We start from the raw sequence: 17,472 nt of genomic DNA, 5'->3' as shown, positions 1-17,472 counted from the left end.
GAAATGCTGAGGTTGCCGGTTTGAAACCCTGGGCTTGCCTGGTCAAGGCACATATGGGAGTTGATGCTTCCAGCTCTTCCCCCCTTCTCTCTCTCTGTCTCTCCCTCTCCTCTCTAAAAAATGAATAAATAAATAAATATATGTATATCAAAAATATATATATATATGTATATCTATGTACTATTTCATCACTCAGTGATACAGTTCATATAGTAAAAGTCTCAATTCTTCTGCCTTGATTCTTTCCATTTACCAGTTTTCAAAATAATGGGTCACTGCACTAGAATTTCCTAAAAGTGAATGATAAGCATGTTCTTAAACTACTGTTATATTACAAATTTAAACGTTTTTGATGTATTTTGATCCATTACAGTTATCTTTATTGATAATTTGAAGCCAATGAAAACTTCTTCAGTCTGCTCCTGAGTCCTGACAAAACACTTTGTGGTGTTCAATAAAATCCTTGCTATCTGATAGACAAAAAATTCCTGGCTCATCTCATACATTTCCTGTCCCAAATCTAGAATCAGCCACTTTTCCAAGGAGCCCTGATTCCTTCTGTTGCGGAATGATACTCCAAGGCCACAGTCTAGATCGTAGTCAACCTGGTCCCTACATCCCACTAGTGGGCGTTCCAGCTTTCATGGTGGGCGGAAGCGGAAAAACCAAAGTATAAATAAAAAGACTTAACTATAGTAAGTTGTTTTATAAAGATTTATTCTGCCAAACTTAGAGAAAATCTGACATAAAGTACTTGGCAAGTAATTATTATTACATGCTTTAACTTGCTTTATAAATTTTATAAAGTAGCCTGGCCTGTGGTGGCGCAGTGGATCAAGCGTTCACCTGGAACGCTGAGGTCGCCGGTTCAAAACCCTGGGCTTGCCCAGTCAAGGCACATATGGGAGTTGATGCTTACTGCTCTTCCCCCCCAAACAAAAATTTTTTTTAAGTAAAGTTACTTCCCTACTTTATAAATCACCATTACTGTAGAACCGGTGGGCAGTTAGAAAATTTTACTACTAACAGAGATACAAAAGTGGGTGGTAGGTATAAAAAGGTTGACTACCCCTGGTCTAGATAATAGGGGCCTTTCTTCTCATTTTAAATATAAAATTATCTCTGCCCTGACCGGTTGGCTCAAGGGTAGAGCATCAGCTGGTGAGTGGAAGTCCCGGGTTTGATTCCCAATCAGGGCACACAGGAGAAGCAACCATCTGCTTCTCCACCCCTCTCTCTTCTCTCTCTCTTCTCCTACCATAGCCATGGCTCAAACTATTTGAAAAAGTTGGCCCCAGGTGCTAAGGATGGCCCAGTGGTCTCTCCTCAGGTACTAAAATGGCTTGGTTGCTGAGCAGTGGAGCAGCAGCCCCAGATGAGCAGAGCATTGCAGGGTAGGGGGCTTGCCAGGTGGATCCCGGTCAGGGCACATGCAGGAGTCTGACTCTGCCTCTCCACATCTGACTTAATAATAATAAAAGATAAGTTAAAAAGATAAAAATATATATAATACATATATAAAATTATTTCTGTATCAAGCCCCAACTATTAGTCGGCTATCTTCAATTTCATTTCTATGTCATTTGGCAGGAAAAAAATCCACCTCCACAAATAATATTTGCTTTAGAAACTTAAAATTATACTTTCTCTTGAAATTCTTGAGATGTTTCAGTCTCCTAACTTAGATTTTAAAATTCTCATTACTTCTGCTTTTACTCTTCCCAACTGTATGTATTCCCTTTCACTTCCCATAACAAGATGCTTTGATCATTTTCATGATTGGCAGAAGTCATATATAGTTTTAAATTTTTAGAAACACTCAAAAGTTAACAAAGAGGACAATGATTATAATCAAGTCCTTTAGCAAGTATGTAACTCTTTTTCTGAAAGCCAAAATATAGACAGATCACCTCAAAGACACCAAATTTCTCAACTACTTATAACAAAAACTTTATACATAGCACATAACTATTATAATAAAGTTTTTTTCCAAGGCAACTGGGGGATGGGGAAAGGGAATAAAGCAAATGTGCTAGACCTTGACTTACAAATGAAGAGCTTAGTTCTACCCTCAATAAAATTTCAGAGCCAAAATCTTTCATCATACTGTGTTCTCCAACAGATACCAGGCACAGTCCAAGCTGTACAGCACATCTGCTCAAGCACCTTGGCTTCAACAGCTGTACATAGGCTATATAACAGGAAACCTAGTGCAGAAAGGAGCCTTCATGCAAGCCAGTGGATTTTATCTAACTCAGTGATACTGCACAGGGATAAGACATCTGGCAATGTCTGGAGACATTTTTAGTAATCATAACTAGGGGTGGAGGTGGGGAGGGATGCTACTAGCATCTATCTATTAGGTAGTGGCCAGGGGTACTATCCAACATTCTACAATGCACAGGCCAGCCGGGGATTTAAGTGGCCCAAAATGTCAACAGTGCCACGACTTTCTAAACCCCAATCCAGGGGTCGGGAACCTATGGCTCGCGAGCCAGATGTGGCTCTTTTGATGGCTGCATCTGGCTCACAGACAAATCTTTAATAAAAAATAATGTTAAAAATATAAAACATTCTCATGTATTACAATCCATTCATTTCCTACCGCTCATGTTCATGGTTGCGGGTGGCTGGAGCCAATCACAGCTGTCCTCCAGACAACACCAAATTTTTACTGGATAATGCGTAATGTACACAGGTCGTTGTATGGCTCTCGTGGAATTACATTTTAAAATATGTGGTGTTTATGGCTCTCTCAGCCAAAAAGGTTCCCAAACCCTGCCCTAATCAAACTGGAAATGTTCTAAAGGAGAAATCTTTTTGTAAAAAAGCTATCCCACATTCTATGCATCAAGATCACTTCTTTTTAAAATACTTATCTTCTCTGCACAGGAAAGATGATCAGAATAGGCTCCTACAAATTGTGCAAATGGTTACACCTTATAAAATAAAAAACCACTTTTCTAAAACTCATATACACCTAGCTTGTTTTACCCTATAATCATCTACCTTAATTTTTATCAAAAACCAAATAAGTTGATTTTATCTTCACATTCATGACAACTTTTATGACATTTTTACATATTTATCACCAAAGTATATACTTTCTCTATTTATTTATTTATTTACTTACTTACTTATTTACTTATTCATTCACTCTTTTATTTTAGTGAGAGGAGGGGAGGCAGAGACAGACTCCCACATGCACCCCAATCAAGATCCACCCAGCAAGCCCACTAGGGGTCAATGTTCCACCCATTTGGGCCCTTGCTCCATTGTAACCAGAGCCATTTTTTAGCACCTGAGGTAGAGGTCATGGAGCCACCCTTAGTGCCCGCGGCCATTGCTGCAGGAGTGTAGGAGAAAAGAGAGACAGAGAGTGAGAGAAGCAAGAGGGAAGGGGTGGAGAAGCAGACGGTCGCTTTCTCCTGTGTGCCCTGACAGGGAATTGAACCCGGGACTTCCACACACTGGGCTGATGCTCTACCACTGAGCCAACCAGCCAGGCCATACTTTCTCATAAAACTGAAACATCATAATGTTAACCCTCCAAAATTATGGTTACTATCAGTATTTGTTATCAGTTTGTTTTTGTTTTTGTTTTCCCAGGGACAGAGAGAGAGTCAGAGAGAGGGATAGACAGGGACAGACAGACAGGAATGGAGAGAGATGAGAAGCATCAATCATCAGTTTTTCGTTGCAACACCTTAGTTGTTCATTGATTCCTTTCTCATATGTGCCTTGACCGGGGGCCTTCAGCAGACGGAGTAACTCCTTGCTCGAGCCAGCGATCTTGGGTCCAAGCTGGTGAGCTTTTTGTTCAAGCCAGATGAGCCCGCGCTCAAGCTGGCAACCTCGGGGTCTCGAACCTGGGTCCTCTGCATCCCAGTGTGATGCTCTTTCCACTGCGCCACCACCTGATCAGGCTGTTATCAGTATTGACTAGTAAATAATTTTTGTGAAAATAATTTCCCAAAGACCTCTAATCACTATTTCCAAAATTTCTGGTTATAACCTCTTTGCAATTCCTCTATGGGATGCATTTGTTAAATATACTGCTCACAAAAATTAGAGGATATTTTATCGCTTCATATTCATTTTAAAATATCTCCTAATTTTTGTGAGCAGTATATATCAACTTTTCCTGCCTCTTAAACTTTTTATTCATTTTCTCAAATGGCAGTGAGCCAAAATCATAATGCAATCTTATTTGTGTTCTTTCTCAAGCTTTTATTGCTATGCTTGAACTTAGTTACAGAAAGTGCTCTATAGCTCAAAAGCCAAGGCTGGGCCTGGCCGGTGGCTCCGCGGATAGTGAGCCAAACATATGGATGTCCCAAGTTTGATTCCCAGTCAGAGCACAGAGGAGAAACAAGCATCTGCTTCTTTCCCCCTTCTTTCCCTCTTCCTATCCAGAGCCAGTGGCTCAATTGGTTTGAGCATGGCTCAGGCACTGAGGATGGCTCGGTTGGTCCAAGCCACCCAGCCTCAGGCACTAAAAATAGCTCAGCTGATTAAAGCATCAGCCCCAGAATGGGTTGCCAAGGGTCAGGGCACATGTGGGAGTCTGTCTCACTACTCCCCCCACTTCTCTCACTTAAAAAAAAAAAAACAAACACCCCACGGTTATATAAGTAATAAGTTTAAACAGAAAATGTTAGCCAACAATCCAAACTCTACCCATCATCAGCTGTTTGGTCTGTGACTTGGTCTTTTGTTAAAAAAAAGAGAGCCCTGGCCGGTTGGCTCAGCAGTAGCGTCGGCCTGGCGTGCGGGGGATCCGGGTTCAATTCTCGGCCAGGGCACATAAGAGAAGCGCCCATTTGCTTCTCCACCCCCCCCCTCCTCTCTGTCTCTCTCTTCCCCTCCCGCAGCCAAGGCTCCATTGGAGCAAAGATGGCCCGGGCGCTGGGGATGGCTCCTTGGCCTCTGCCCCAGGCGCTAGAGTGGCTCTGGTCACGGCAGAGCGACGCCTCGGAGGGGCAGAGCATCACCCCCTGGTGGGCAGAGCGTGGCCCCTGGTGGGCGTGCCGGGTGGATCCCGGTCGGGCGCATGTGGGAGTCTGTCTCTCCCCGTTTCCAGCTTCAGAAAAATACAAAAAAAAAAAAAAGAGAGAGAGAGAGAGAAAAGCCACTGACAATGTTTACCTAAATCAAAGCAAGCATTTAAATTTAACCTTTAACCTCTAGTTTATAAAATACAGCAATAGAGGAATAAGTAGCACCACAAGGAAAAAAAGAGAAATCCAGGAGGTGAAATTTAGGTAGGAAAATAATCAGACAAATGCAGAATATGAAATATTACATATAAAACATGGTCTCCTTAAAAATGCACAAAGTAAAAAGACTAAACTAGATTAAAAGATACTAGAGACAAAAAAATGCAACATGTGACCCTTTACTGGATTCTGGTTCATAAAAAAGCTATAAATGACATTTTGGGACAACTGAATCATTTGAATATGAACTACAGGCATACCTCGTTTTATTGTGTTTCACAGATATTGCATTTTTTTACAAAGAGAAGGTTTATGGCAACCCTGTGTTGAGCAAGTCTACTGGCACCATTTTTCCAACAGTCTCAGATAATGGTTAGCATTTTCCAGCAATAAAATATTTTTCACTAAAGTGCCCACACTGTTTTTTTAGACATAGTACTACTGTACACTTTATAATAGACTACGGTATGGTGTAACCCCAATTTTTATATGCACTGAAAAACCAAAAAATTCATGTGACTTGCTTTATTGCAATAGCCTAGAACCAAATCCACAACATTTCCAAAGTATGCCTGTAGATACTAGATGAAATTTGGAATTTATTTATTTATTTTCTTACAAAGGCTAACGGTATTAGAGTTATATAGCAGAATGTACTTAGTCTCAGCAAATGCATGAAATATTTAGTAGAAATGTTATGACTGTGACTTTCAACTGGTTAAGCAAATATACAGATATTTTGGTATTTTTTTATGGACCTCAACTAGGCCAAGATGTTAAAAAAATTGCGTCTAGGTGGTATAGGTACCCCTACACCATGTGGTGTAGCATTCTTTGGTGGTATAGCATTCTTTCACCTTTTTATTTTTTTTAATTAAAAAAAATTTTTTTTAATTTATTCATTTTAGAGAGGAGAGAGAAAAAGAGAGAGAGAGAGAAATGGGGAGGAGCAGGAAGCATCAACCTCCATAAGTGCCTTGACCAGACAAGTGAGTGCAGGGTTTTGAACCGGCGACCTCAGCATTCTAGGTCGACGCTTTATCCACTGCGCCACCACAGGTCAAGCTCTTTCACCTTTTTAACAGGCATAAAATTTTATTAGTAAAAAGATGAGGGATCAGATAAATAAGGTTTGTAAATCTAATTGTTAGGTTTGGGTCCAGGATTCCCTTAAATTCAAGGTCCCTTTAAAAATTCAAATTCCCTTCACCCAACCTCCCACTAGGGCAACTTCTTCATTAAGCATCTCCCTTGCCCAACCTTCCCCTTCCCTTAAGCAACTCCCACCACCCTGGGAAGGTTCTGGGTAATGTCCTTGGGACAAGCCCATCCAGAGGGACCTGAGGGTTAGGAAAAGAGACAGTCTGTGATCAAGGCAACAAACCAAGATATGCTAATCTGAGCGAGTCCAGGTGCACCCAACCCCATGCCAGCAAATGCCTGCAGCAACCCCTATATCAGAGACCCCCTTCCTGCAGCTCTCTGCTGATGCCACTAGGGTCTCAGCCCGTCTGTTTTGCAGATGCATAAACTTCTTATAAAACTCACCAGGCTTTGTACATCCCTCCTTCAGTCGACCTAACACTAATCTATAATAAGGTGACTATAGATGATAACACTGTACCGTATAACTAAAACTTGCTAAGCAAGAACTTACATGTTCTCATCAAAAAATAATAAAAATAAAAAAAAGTGAGGTGATGGACGGGTTAATTAATTAGAATGGGATTCCTTTCAATGTATACATATGTAAAGTCACCATATACAATATCTCAACTATCTTAAAATTTCTTATCTTCATATATCTTAAAATTGTTATGCCAGCTATACCTTTGAAATGAAAAAACAAAAAGTTGGGGAGAAAAACTACCTACTGATATTTTGGTTGTATTCTTTTATACTATAATATTCTGCCTTTATCTTTTTGCCATTTACTAAATCAAACTGATAGCCTTGTGGGTTGAACTTTCTGTTAACTTCTTATTTCTAGGAGCAGGTTTCATGTAGACTAAATATACACATTTCTTAAAATGTAGCACAATAATTAAACATTAGAAAAAAATTAATCTAAGGTGGGTTAGAGGTACAAGTACTGTAAAATGAGATGAACATTGCCATCTTCCATTAACCCAATCCATTATTTGACATCTCAGTAACCTATATGATTTCTGTATTTTATACTAGTAATTATATTAGTAACAGGATTTTTGTGCATTCAGTGGGCTTTACTCAACACTAAGCTCACATTAAACTATTAGTAATTCCTAGAGTCTTTTCAAGATTTGGCATTCATCTCTGCATCCATAATACAGGTGTACCAGGTACATACCTGTCTAAAGAGGAGGGGATTATATCATAAATGCTGGCAAATATGGCAGTCTATTTTATACTCAGGTCCTATATAATCAGCTGATCAGTAAAAGCCTATATAGTTGAAAAGGCAAGATACAAACAACCTCTTTATAAAGGATCTGTTACTTAAAAGCAGCAAAAAGAATCCTACAGCTATACCTGCCAGTCTACTTTTGAGGTATTTATCGGACAGCAAATGTTTATCTATTTTCATCTCAAATAAGATTAGGAAAACATCTGTTTTCTACCAAAGCTCCCCAAACAGATTTGGCTCTTGAAGCTTTGAATTTTTTGGTTCTTTCACAGATGTAAAGTCAACTCCAGGAGTGAAGAATTCAGAATCTAACATTTTCAATTCACTGCTAGTACATACCAGTTCATATAATATTAAAAAACAACAACAACAAAAACACATTTGGAACAGGAAAAATGTTTTAAAAAACAAGAACTTTAAGAACATTACTCTCTTGCCTGACCAGGAAGGGGCGCAGTGAATAAAGCATCGGACTGGGATGCGGAGGACCCAGGTTCGAGACCCCAAGGTTGCCAGCCTGAGCGAGGGCTCATCTGGTTTGAGCAAAGCTCACCAGCTTGGACCCAAGGTCGCTGGCTTGAGCAAGGGGTTACTCAGTCTGCTGAAGGCCCACGGTCAAGGCACATATGAGAAAGCAATCAATGAACAACTAAGGTGTCGCAACAAAAAACTAATGATTGATGCTTCTCATCTCTCTCTGTTCCTGTCTGTCTGTCCCTATCTATCCCTCTCTCTGACTCTCTCTCTGTCCCTGTAAAACAAACAAACAAAAAAAAAACTACTCTCTTGCTCTAGAATGAGAAATAATAATAATGCTCAAAGCAGTTGGCGTTTGTTTTCAAGTCACCTCAATTATTGGCTTTAAAAAGAATAAATTCCAGAAAACCTATAGGGCTGAATCCTTAATATGACTATAAAATGAATTACTGTTAAACCTGTAATAAGAAGCTTTTATTTATTCAATCTTTTACATAGCCTATTTTATCCTCCACAGGATCTCCTTTTAATTTTTTATTTTATTTTATTTATTCATTTTAGAGAAGAGAGACAGGGGAGAGGAGCTGGAAGCATCAACTCCCATATGTGCCTTGACCAGGCAAGCCCAGGGTTTCGAACCAGCGACCTCAGCATTTCCAGGTCGACGCTTTATCCACTACACCACCACAGGTCAGGCCCTCCACAGGATCTCTTACAATAATATTCACAATATGTTCTTAGTCTCAATAAAATAATATTCCCAAACACAAAATGCTTTTCACTTTTGTGGCAACAAATTTCCTATCAAAAAGCACCCAAATATTAGCTATGTGCTATTTACTAAAACAACTAAAGCAGTAAGTTCCTTATTTTTAAAGGGTTTAATATTCAGGAGATCCTCTCCTGAATATAAAGAAAAGCTTTTCCGCCTGACCTGTGGTGGCGCAGTGGATAAAGCATCCACCTGGAACACTGAGGTCGCTCGTTCAAAACCCTAGGCTTGCTCGGTTCAAGGCACATATGGGAGTTGATGTTTCCTGCTTCTCCCCCCTTCTCTTTCTCCTCTCTAAAATGAAAAACTTAAAAAAAAAAAAAAGCTTTTCTTCACTGACAGTTTTATGTGGTCTTAATTCCATTTCTAGTCCCTCAACTGTATTTAACTCTGCTAATTAATACTAGCAATACATTTGTCTATTTCCCTCCTCTCCTCCCCAGAGTTAACAAAACACTGTTTTTGTAGCTATGGCTCAGTATCACAAACCAAATACCAAAGAATCTAGCAAAGTCTCATCCTATTTATATGACAAAGGCACAAACCAGCTCTAGGATTTGTAATTTGTTTTTGTTTGTTTTGTTACAGAGAGAGGGACAGATAGGGACAGACAGATAGGAAGGAAGAGAGAAGCATCAATTCTTCACTGCAGCACCTTAGTTATTCACTGATTGCTTTCTCATATGTGCCGGGGGGGGGGGGGGGGGGGGGGGGGGGGGGGTGACACAACAGTAGACCAAGTGACCCCTTGCTCAAGCCAGCCACCCTGGGCTCAAGCTGGTGAGCCTTGCTCAAACCAGATGAGCCCGCGCTCAAACTGCAGACTTCAAGGTTTCGAACCTGGGTCCTCTGCCCAGTCCACTACACCACCTACTGGTCAGGCTAGATTTGTAATTTAAATCAACGCTATTCACCTTCAACAAAAAGACATACATGGAGAATAAAGACTCTAACATTATCTGGAAATATATTTTATTTTACTGTGATACAGCCAGACATTACTGTATTATGAACTTTACATTCATTATCTCAATGAATCTCACAATTTTTTATTCTAAGTACTGTACTACATTTTACAGATGACATCAAAACCAAGATTTAGAAAGATAAGGTAACTTGCTCAAGGTTGGTTAGTAAATATTCCATCCAAGAGTCAAACTGTTTTGCTCTAGAATTCTTCCCCAAGTCACTGCCTTTTCTATTATTAACTCCAACTAAAATGTGTAAAGTCTCCTGATGTTCCTAAATGAAGCAGATTTGGATGACCTCAAAAGCAGAAGCACTGGACAGGCATAGTGATGCTCATATTTTTATTGGTCTCAGGACCCCTTCACAGTCTGTTAATTATGGAGGACCCCAAAGAGCTTTTATTTATGTAGACTCTATCTTTTGCTATTTACCTAATTAGAAATTAAAACACACACAAAAAATTTATCAATTTTTTTTAAAAACTCTTTACATGTTAACATAAATAACATTTTCTATTATAATTACTATTTCTCCCCAAACGAGCAAGGAGAGTAACATTATTTTACATTTTTGCAAGTCTTTTATGTCTAGCTTTTTAAAAGCAGCTGGATTCTCATAGCTGCTTCTGCACTGTCTGTAGCTGTATACTGTTTTGGTTAACTATATAATGAAGATCTGGCCTTAGGGTAGAAAAAGAAAGTATTCCAGAAACCTTTACAAATGGCTGTGTATAATGATAAAATACTAAAACTTAAAAATGGTAGTGTCTCAAAGGATAATTGCATCTTAGAATCTGAAACCCTATCAATGAACTTTTTATACTTTACTACACTAAAACCTGTTGGTGGTATAGCTTGCATTTTGGAAGGATTTTTGCCCATGGTGATTTTGAAACATCAAGCATTGGTCTTTTGGAAAACATAAGTTATGCCCATCTTCTAAATGTTGACACATTTCATTATACAGTATTTTAAAACCTATAACCATTAACACTGATAAGAGAAGTCTTTTAAATACTAAGAAACTGTCAAAATTGAGATGTCAACTTTTTAAGAATTCTAATTTCACTCTCAAATTTTTATCATTGGCAAGAAATATGTCAATTGTTTTCCTCAACAAACAAGCTCACTTTCTTCAGGAAAAACACTCAAGTGTTAAAACTGTAGTCTGACAGTTCAAGTTAAAATGCTGTTCCATGAAACAAACAATGCTGTGCCACAACTCAATCTCACAAATATTTATACTTTTCCTTATGACACTCATCATACCTTGGTAGGCAGCTTAAGTGCTTTATATCATACATACTTCCCTTTTGGTCACAGATACTTAAAAACTAAAAACGTACTTAAGGACTGAGATTGAATAAAATTAATCATTTTTACTGCTTCGTCAAAGACATTCTCAAGTAAGTAGTTATGCACAACTTCTTCGCTATGTACTAAGGCACTACCAGTAGTATTACCCATCTTTGCTTTTGGAGCATGAGTGCACATGTCAGTGATGATAAATAGGAGCTTAGTGTTATTTTCAAAATAGGTGTAATCTCCCGGTTCTTCTTAAGGGTCTAAGGAGATCTCCAGGTTTCAGTGGATTACACTTTGAGAACTACTTTCCTAGCTTATACCACTGGTTAAGGTGGGAGTGGGAACACTAACAAAACCCTGTTCACACCAAGTGGTCATTCCACTAGTTCATTTAGTGTGCGTACACCAACACAGAAAAGGAGCAGGAAACAAAGAACATAGATTGAAATTTTAATTGTTTTAAGATCCTATTTTGAGAACCTTCATCCTAGACCAGTAATTCTCAATGTGAGTTACCTTAATCACTCCCAAGTGAAAGGCAAAGGTTAAAAATGTAGAGATGACACCTCCCTCGCCATCCCACTGAAACAGATGTGGAACGAGGCCCCCCAAACTTCACTTTTAGCAATCTCCAAGGTACTTTTTATGCACCCCAAAGCTAAGCAAGACTGTCCTAAGTAAATCAAATTTAGAGTCCAACCCCCAATCTCAAGAACATCGGGGGTGGGGATATCTCAGAATTCAATGTCATTCACGAAGGAGCTGCCGTCCCTGCCCTGTCCTTTCTCATTTGGTTAGTTCCTTCAGTTTGAGATACACCCGCAACATAGCTGATATGTGAAGTTTGAGCTGCAGTGAAAGGTATCTAAACAACAACAGTGTAGAGAGCTGGACTACAGTCTGCAACAAGAAGGCTGTTCAGAGATAGTACAACTGTGTCTCATTTCCCATCTTAAAAATGAGATTCGGTAGATGATTTATAAGATTCTTTTCAATTCAACCTTTTTGAGCTAAAAATATCGAGAACTAGTGAGCAGAGACACGTTCGGTGTTACTAACAGTATGAAGCAACCTCATGTCTGACGTGAGGAAAATTCCGGACAACTCGCAGGAAGAGAAAAAAGGTGGACCAACAACATCACTCCTTTTCAGAGTAGGTGCTAAGAATCCAGGGAAAATAGTCCCTGGGATAAACATGGCGCCCACCGCGGCAGGATATAATCACCAGAAAATCGGTATTTCAGACCCATCCCATTTTACAAATCACGGCACCATCCCCAAGAAAATTTAGGGCCAAGGGAGGAGACTTGGTCTACTGCAGTGCACTCAGGCTTGGGATGTACTACTGGACCAAGCGGAGATTACATAACAGAGGAAGAGCTATGCCATCACTCCTTTTCCTCCTCGCGCTCAAAAAGAGCGCCCCACGCCTTCCCCGGGGTGAGGGGAGCGGGGTAGGCCGAGCGCTCGTCCATCCCCGGGGACGTCACCCGCCGCCTCGCTAACGCAGCCTCGCCCCCTCGCCCGCACCTCCCGGCGCACCACGCCGTCTCGCCGCCAACCGGGGCCGCGCCCGCTCCCTCACCCTCGCTCCCACCCCAGCGAGCCGACACCCACGCCCGCGCCCGCCCACTCCTCCGAGACGCCTCGCACCCAGCGTGCGTGTGGACGTCGGGTGTGTGCGGAACCGTGGGGCGCGAGTGCGCGCGCGCGCGCGCGCCGCGGCGGCCGCCGGGGGGCGGGGGCGCCGGCAGGCAAGCAGGCAGGGGCCTCCCGGGCCGCCGCGCAACTCGGGCGGCTCGCACGCCCGCACACACGCGCTCGCGCGCCGCACCCCCACGCCAGCCGCCTCCACGGGCCGCGCCGCCACTCGCGAGGGGCGGGAGCGCGCGCCACCGGGCCCCCGCCCCCGCCCCTCGTGTACCCGCCCCATCCCCCTCTCATTGTTTCGCCTCCAAACGCCTCGCCGAGCGGAAAGATAACGGAACCCCCGGGAGAAGGGGGTGGGGAGAGAAAAGGCTCGCTCGCTCACTCACCTCCCGTGGTCGTCGCCGCCGGTAGTCTGACCCGAGGAAGGCGCCGTCGCCTTAAAGGGACCTGCACTCGGTGCCGGGAGAAGGGGGTGGGAGCAGGGGAGGGGACGGGGGTTTGGGGGGAGACGGAGGAGAGGGAACCGTTGAAAGCTCGTCTCCCTCAGGGTGCAACGAAACCTCCCTCGGGTTCGAGTGATTTGGGGTGGATTTTTTTTCCCGAGGGGGGCGGGGGGGCCCCGAGGGAGGGGGGTGGGAGGGCCAAGGAATGCGGCTCCGTGTGCAGGAGCTGGTGCGGGGGAGAGAGGTACCGACTCCCCCCGCCGACCCTCTCGCCCCGCGGAGGGATATGACTCGTCACTTCCGCCTCCCCATTTCGTGGCCTTTCAATTGGTTGGGGTGTGTGACACGTCATGAGCTCAGCCTAACCCCTGCCCGAGCTTCTTTTCTAGTCAAGTTTGTCTGGGCCTGCAAATAAATAAATACATACATACGTACACACACATTTTTTTTTTTTTAAATAAAATAAAGAATAATTAGCTTCAGAAGCAATATCTAAATTTGAGTGAGTGAGAAAAATGAGATTTCCAAAGAAAATATGCCCCAGTTCACTTGTCTGGACTTGCAAGGGAAATTTTGAGGATGTCCCCACTTTCCTCTCCAGGGTTCTACTTCTTCAAGAAGGGGGGAATCCTCATGCCACAGGCCAGATAGACCCAGTGGCCCCAAACATTGGAACAAAAACAGCAAAATGACACTCTTCTTCAAGAGACATTCAGCCAAGTACTCTTATGCACGCCTTAAGTGAAGAACTTTTATAAGCTATTTTATCCTGAATCCTTCTGGATTGTGAAAATCGCAGGTGATAGCTTATCAGGGTGATTCGTTTATGAAAACGGCTTTGAAATCATTGTGAATAGACTTGGCGAAGATAGTCAATTCTAAGAAACCATAGACTCCACATCTGTGCTTTTGGCTTCAATCATGGCTGAGATGAAATGGCTCAGAAAAAATGATTAAACCATTCAAGGCCATCCACCTGGTATTTTCTCCAAACAAAAACTAACTTCCAGGAAGTCAAGAACTTTTGTCCTTTATAACCTCCCAAGATGATAAAATGTTAGTATTTTCCTGAGATATTTGAGGATGTTGCTGCTCTTTAAGCAATACACAAATATTTGCTCCGGAACCATGCAAGCTTCTGATATCCACGGCAAGGGTCACCTAGAGAGCCATTTCCAGGCTACGTGGAAGGGCAAAGGGCAGTACATGACAAGACTGTAAAGAAGATACACCTGCCCAACCCACCTTCCCCCTTGGCTTCCATGGCCCCAGATGCTGATTGCTCAACAAAGTAGACTCTCCTAGCCATGGCCTGGTGACCAGCTCACTCTGTAGCCCATCTCCAGCCCATTTGTACCTAATCTCCCATTTACAACCCTTCCAGTCTGGTACTTACAATGTAGCCACACAATGCAATCCAAAGATCATTGTGCTCTCTGACTCCGATTAGCTGCTGCCTCCCCACCACTCCCTGATTCCAAAATATTTGAGGATAGTATTTGGAGGATGATGAGAAGCAGATGACTGAGGAAGGGCTGGACTGAGCTAATTTCCTTTTGGTGGTGTTTCTTTAAAAAAAAAAAAATTAGGCCCTGGCCGGTTGGCTCAGTGGTAGAGCGTCGGCCTGGCATGCAGGAGTCCCGGGTTCAATTCCCGACCAGGACACACAGGAGAAGCACCCATCTGCTCCACCCCTCCCCCTCTCCTTCCTCTCTGTCTCTCTCTTCCCCTCCCATAGCCAAGGTTCCATTGGAGCAAAGATGGCCCGGGCACTGAGGATGGCTCTGTGGCCTCTGCCTCAGGCGCTAGAATGGCTCTGGATGCAGCAGAGCGACGCCCCAGATGGGCAGAACATCGCCCCCTGGTGGGCATGCCGGGTGGATCCCAGTCGGGTGCATGCGGGAGTCTGACTGCCTCCCCGTTTCCGGCTTCGGAAAAATGCAAAAAAATAATAATAATAAAATAAGTTTTACAATAAACAATAAAGTTCTTTTAAAAAAATTTGCTCTACTACAAATGCTAAATCAAACAGTACTTGGAACAAGATTGTGGAGATCCAGAACCATTATTCCTTCTCATTGTATGCACACTCCATTCATACCGCCAGACTATGAAAACAGGCAGTGGAAGTGTGTATTCCAAAATGTGTACTCATATACATGGGAGCCCACACCACCACCCATTTTCATTCCACTTCATCCCATTTCATACCAAAAACGTGGGTGATTTCAAGTATTCATTCTTAGAAGAACTTCATTATCTGAATTGAGAGACTCACTAATCCTTTTGAAAATATATCTGAACTCTTTCCAGACCAGATCTGGAAAATCCTATGGTGAGATTATGGAAGCAATCAGCAAAAGACAAATTCTTCATGAAGCTCTAATCATATTTTATGCTATCCTGCAATAATTATTGTAATTATAATGTTATTTGCCTCTGAAATATTAGTTTGAAACATGTCATATTTTGCCATGTTGTAAGTGCCAACTTACATTCTCTGCCAATGAGGTCTAGACCAACAGACTGTACCACATACTGTTTGACCAATAACCCTTAGGATATCATACTGAAAATGCATCCTGCATCCATTCATTCAAAAAATATTTATTGAGTACTCGCTATGTGCCAAGCACTGTTCCAGATGTTGGGAATACAGAAACAAAGAAAACAAACAAAACCCCTAACTTGAGAAACACAAACTAGTAGAGAGACGCAAAAACAATATACACATAAACAAACTGTTCCAATATCTGTTGTAAGTAACAAATGGCTCCAAAACTTAATGGCTGAGAACAATTTTATTGTCTCTCATGGTTCTGGGAGGTGATTAGGCTAAGCTAAACAGTTCTTAGAGTTTCATGTGGGGTTTGGGGCTGAAATCATCTCGAAAGCTTCCTCAAAAGTCTGAAAGTTGATGATGACTCTTGGCTTGGGCAGCAGCTGGGGTTGTTGGCCAGAATAGCCGGCTGTTGACCTCTCAATTTGGCCTGGGCTTCCTCATATCATAGTGATTGAGTACCAAGATTGCCTGCTCCAAGAGAACCAGGCAGAAGTTTTAAGGTTCTTTGTGACCTAACCTCAGAGATCACCAGCATCACTTCCACCAAAATTACAGGCCCACCTTGACTGATTGGGGTTGGGGAACATCTCTCAAAGAGAGTAGTGGATACATTATAAGAAAAGTATGTGGAATGGGAAATCTCGTTTTGGCCATCGTGGAAAATACAACCTGCCACAACTTATATAAAGAAACATATGTGATATGTGGTTTGGGTGTAGGGATGGGGAAAAAGAGAAAGATGGGGGAATTGGAAGTGTGGTGCAGAGGTGGGGATGGGAAAGTTATTTTATGTGGGATGGTTGGAGGAGGCTCTATTATTAAGATAACAATTAAGCACAGACCTGAAGAAAGTGAAACCAAGTTCAAGTTTTACTCTCAGTGAAAATGAAGGCGTTGGAGGGTTTTGAGCAGAGGAGTGGCATGAGCTGGCTAACACTTTTAAAGGAACACTGGCTGCTTGTAGAGAACGGGTAGGGGGAAGGACAGGTGCAGGAAGTACGAGTTAGGAGGCGAATGCAAGAATCCAGGTGAGAGATGACGGTGGCCTGGACCAGGTGGGGAGCTGGGGAGCTGCTACTTCAGCTAGGTGAGTTCTGCAGTGTGTTGTGTAGTTTTCTGTGACCTATTTTTCTATAATTTAGTTTTTTCCCTGAGACAGTTTTAACCCCTAATGGCTAGCAAAATGTGTGTAATGGTGCTATGCCTGCCCCCAAAGAAACAATATCAGGCTGAATGTTAAAATAGGAGTTTTGCAGGGACTGTAGGCACCTATGAGGAAAGAGTTCAGGAAACAAGAGTAAAAATCAACAGATAATCAGGGAATGGAGTAAGTTCTTTGATATTACAAAGGGTGTCCTAACTATGCTACAGTATGGGAGGGTTGATCAACAGTTTTAATGGTTAGTAGCAGAAGAAATCAGTGGTAGAGATATTCTATAAATTCAGAGGATTTGAAGAAAAATCTACCACCTTGCAAAACTAGAGCAGCTTCACAAAAAGGACTATACAATTAAGGCTCCCATTTCCAGAAACATATTCTCCATGCTGATAAGGGAAAGCCCTTTATTATTATTATTATTTTCTATTTTTTCTTCTTTTCCAAGTGAGAAAGGGGAGATAGACTCCCACATGCGCCCTGACCAGGACCCACCTTCCAACTCCCGTCAGGGGCTAATGCTCTGCCCACCT

The 17,472-nt window shown here is 42.2% G+C and overlaps 1 protein-coding gene across 1 annotated transcript in view; it reads right to left on the bottom strand.

Moving 5' to 3' along the window:
• POGZ (pogo transposable element derived with ZNF domain) overlaps positions 1 to 13,367 on the bottom strand; it is a 62,880-nt gene extending 49,513 nt beyond the window's left edge. Inside the window, exon 1 of the mRNA XM_066362507.1 lies at positions 13,164 to 13,367. The gene's annotated coding sequence lies outside the window, so the exon portion shown is untranslated. The remainder of the gene's footprint in view (positions 1 to 13,163) is intronic.
• Positions 13,368 to 17,472: the final 4,105 nt, after the last annotated feature.

The sequence above is a fragment of the Saccopteryx leptura genome, chromosome 2, assembly GCF_036850995.1.
Source record: "Saccopteryx leptura isolate mSacLep1 chromosome 2, mSacLep1_pri_phased_curated, whole genome shotgun sequence".
NCBI lineage: Eukaryota > Metazoa > Chordata > Mammalia > Chiroptera > Emballonuridae > Saccopteryx > Saccopteryx leptura.
The sequence above is the reverse complement of the archived record's forward strand: the minus strand, read 5'-3'. Positions and strand labels throughout refer to the sequence as shown.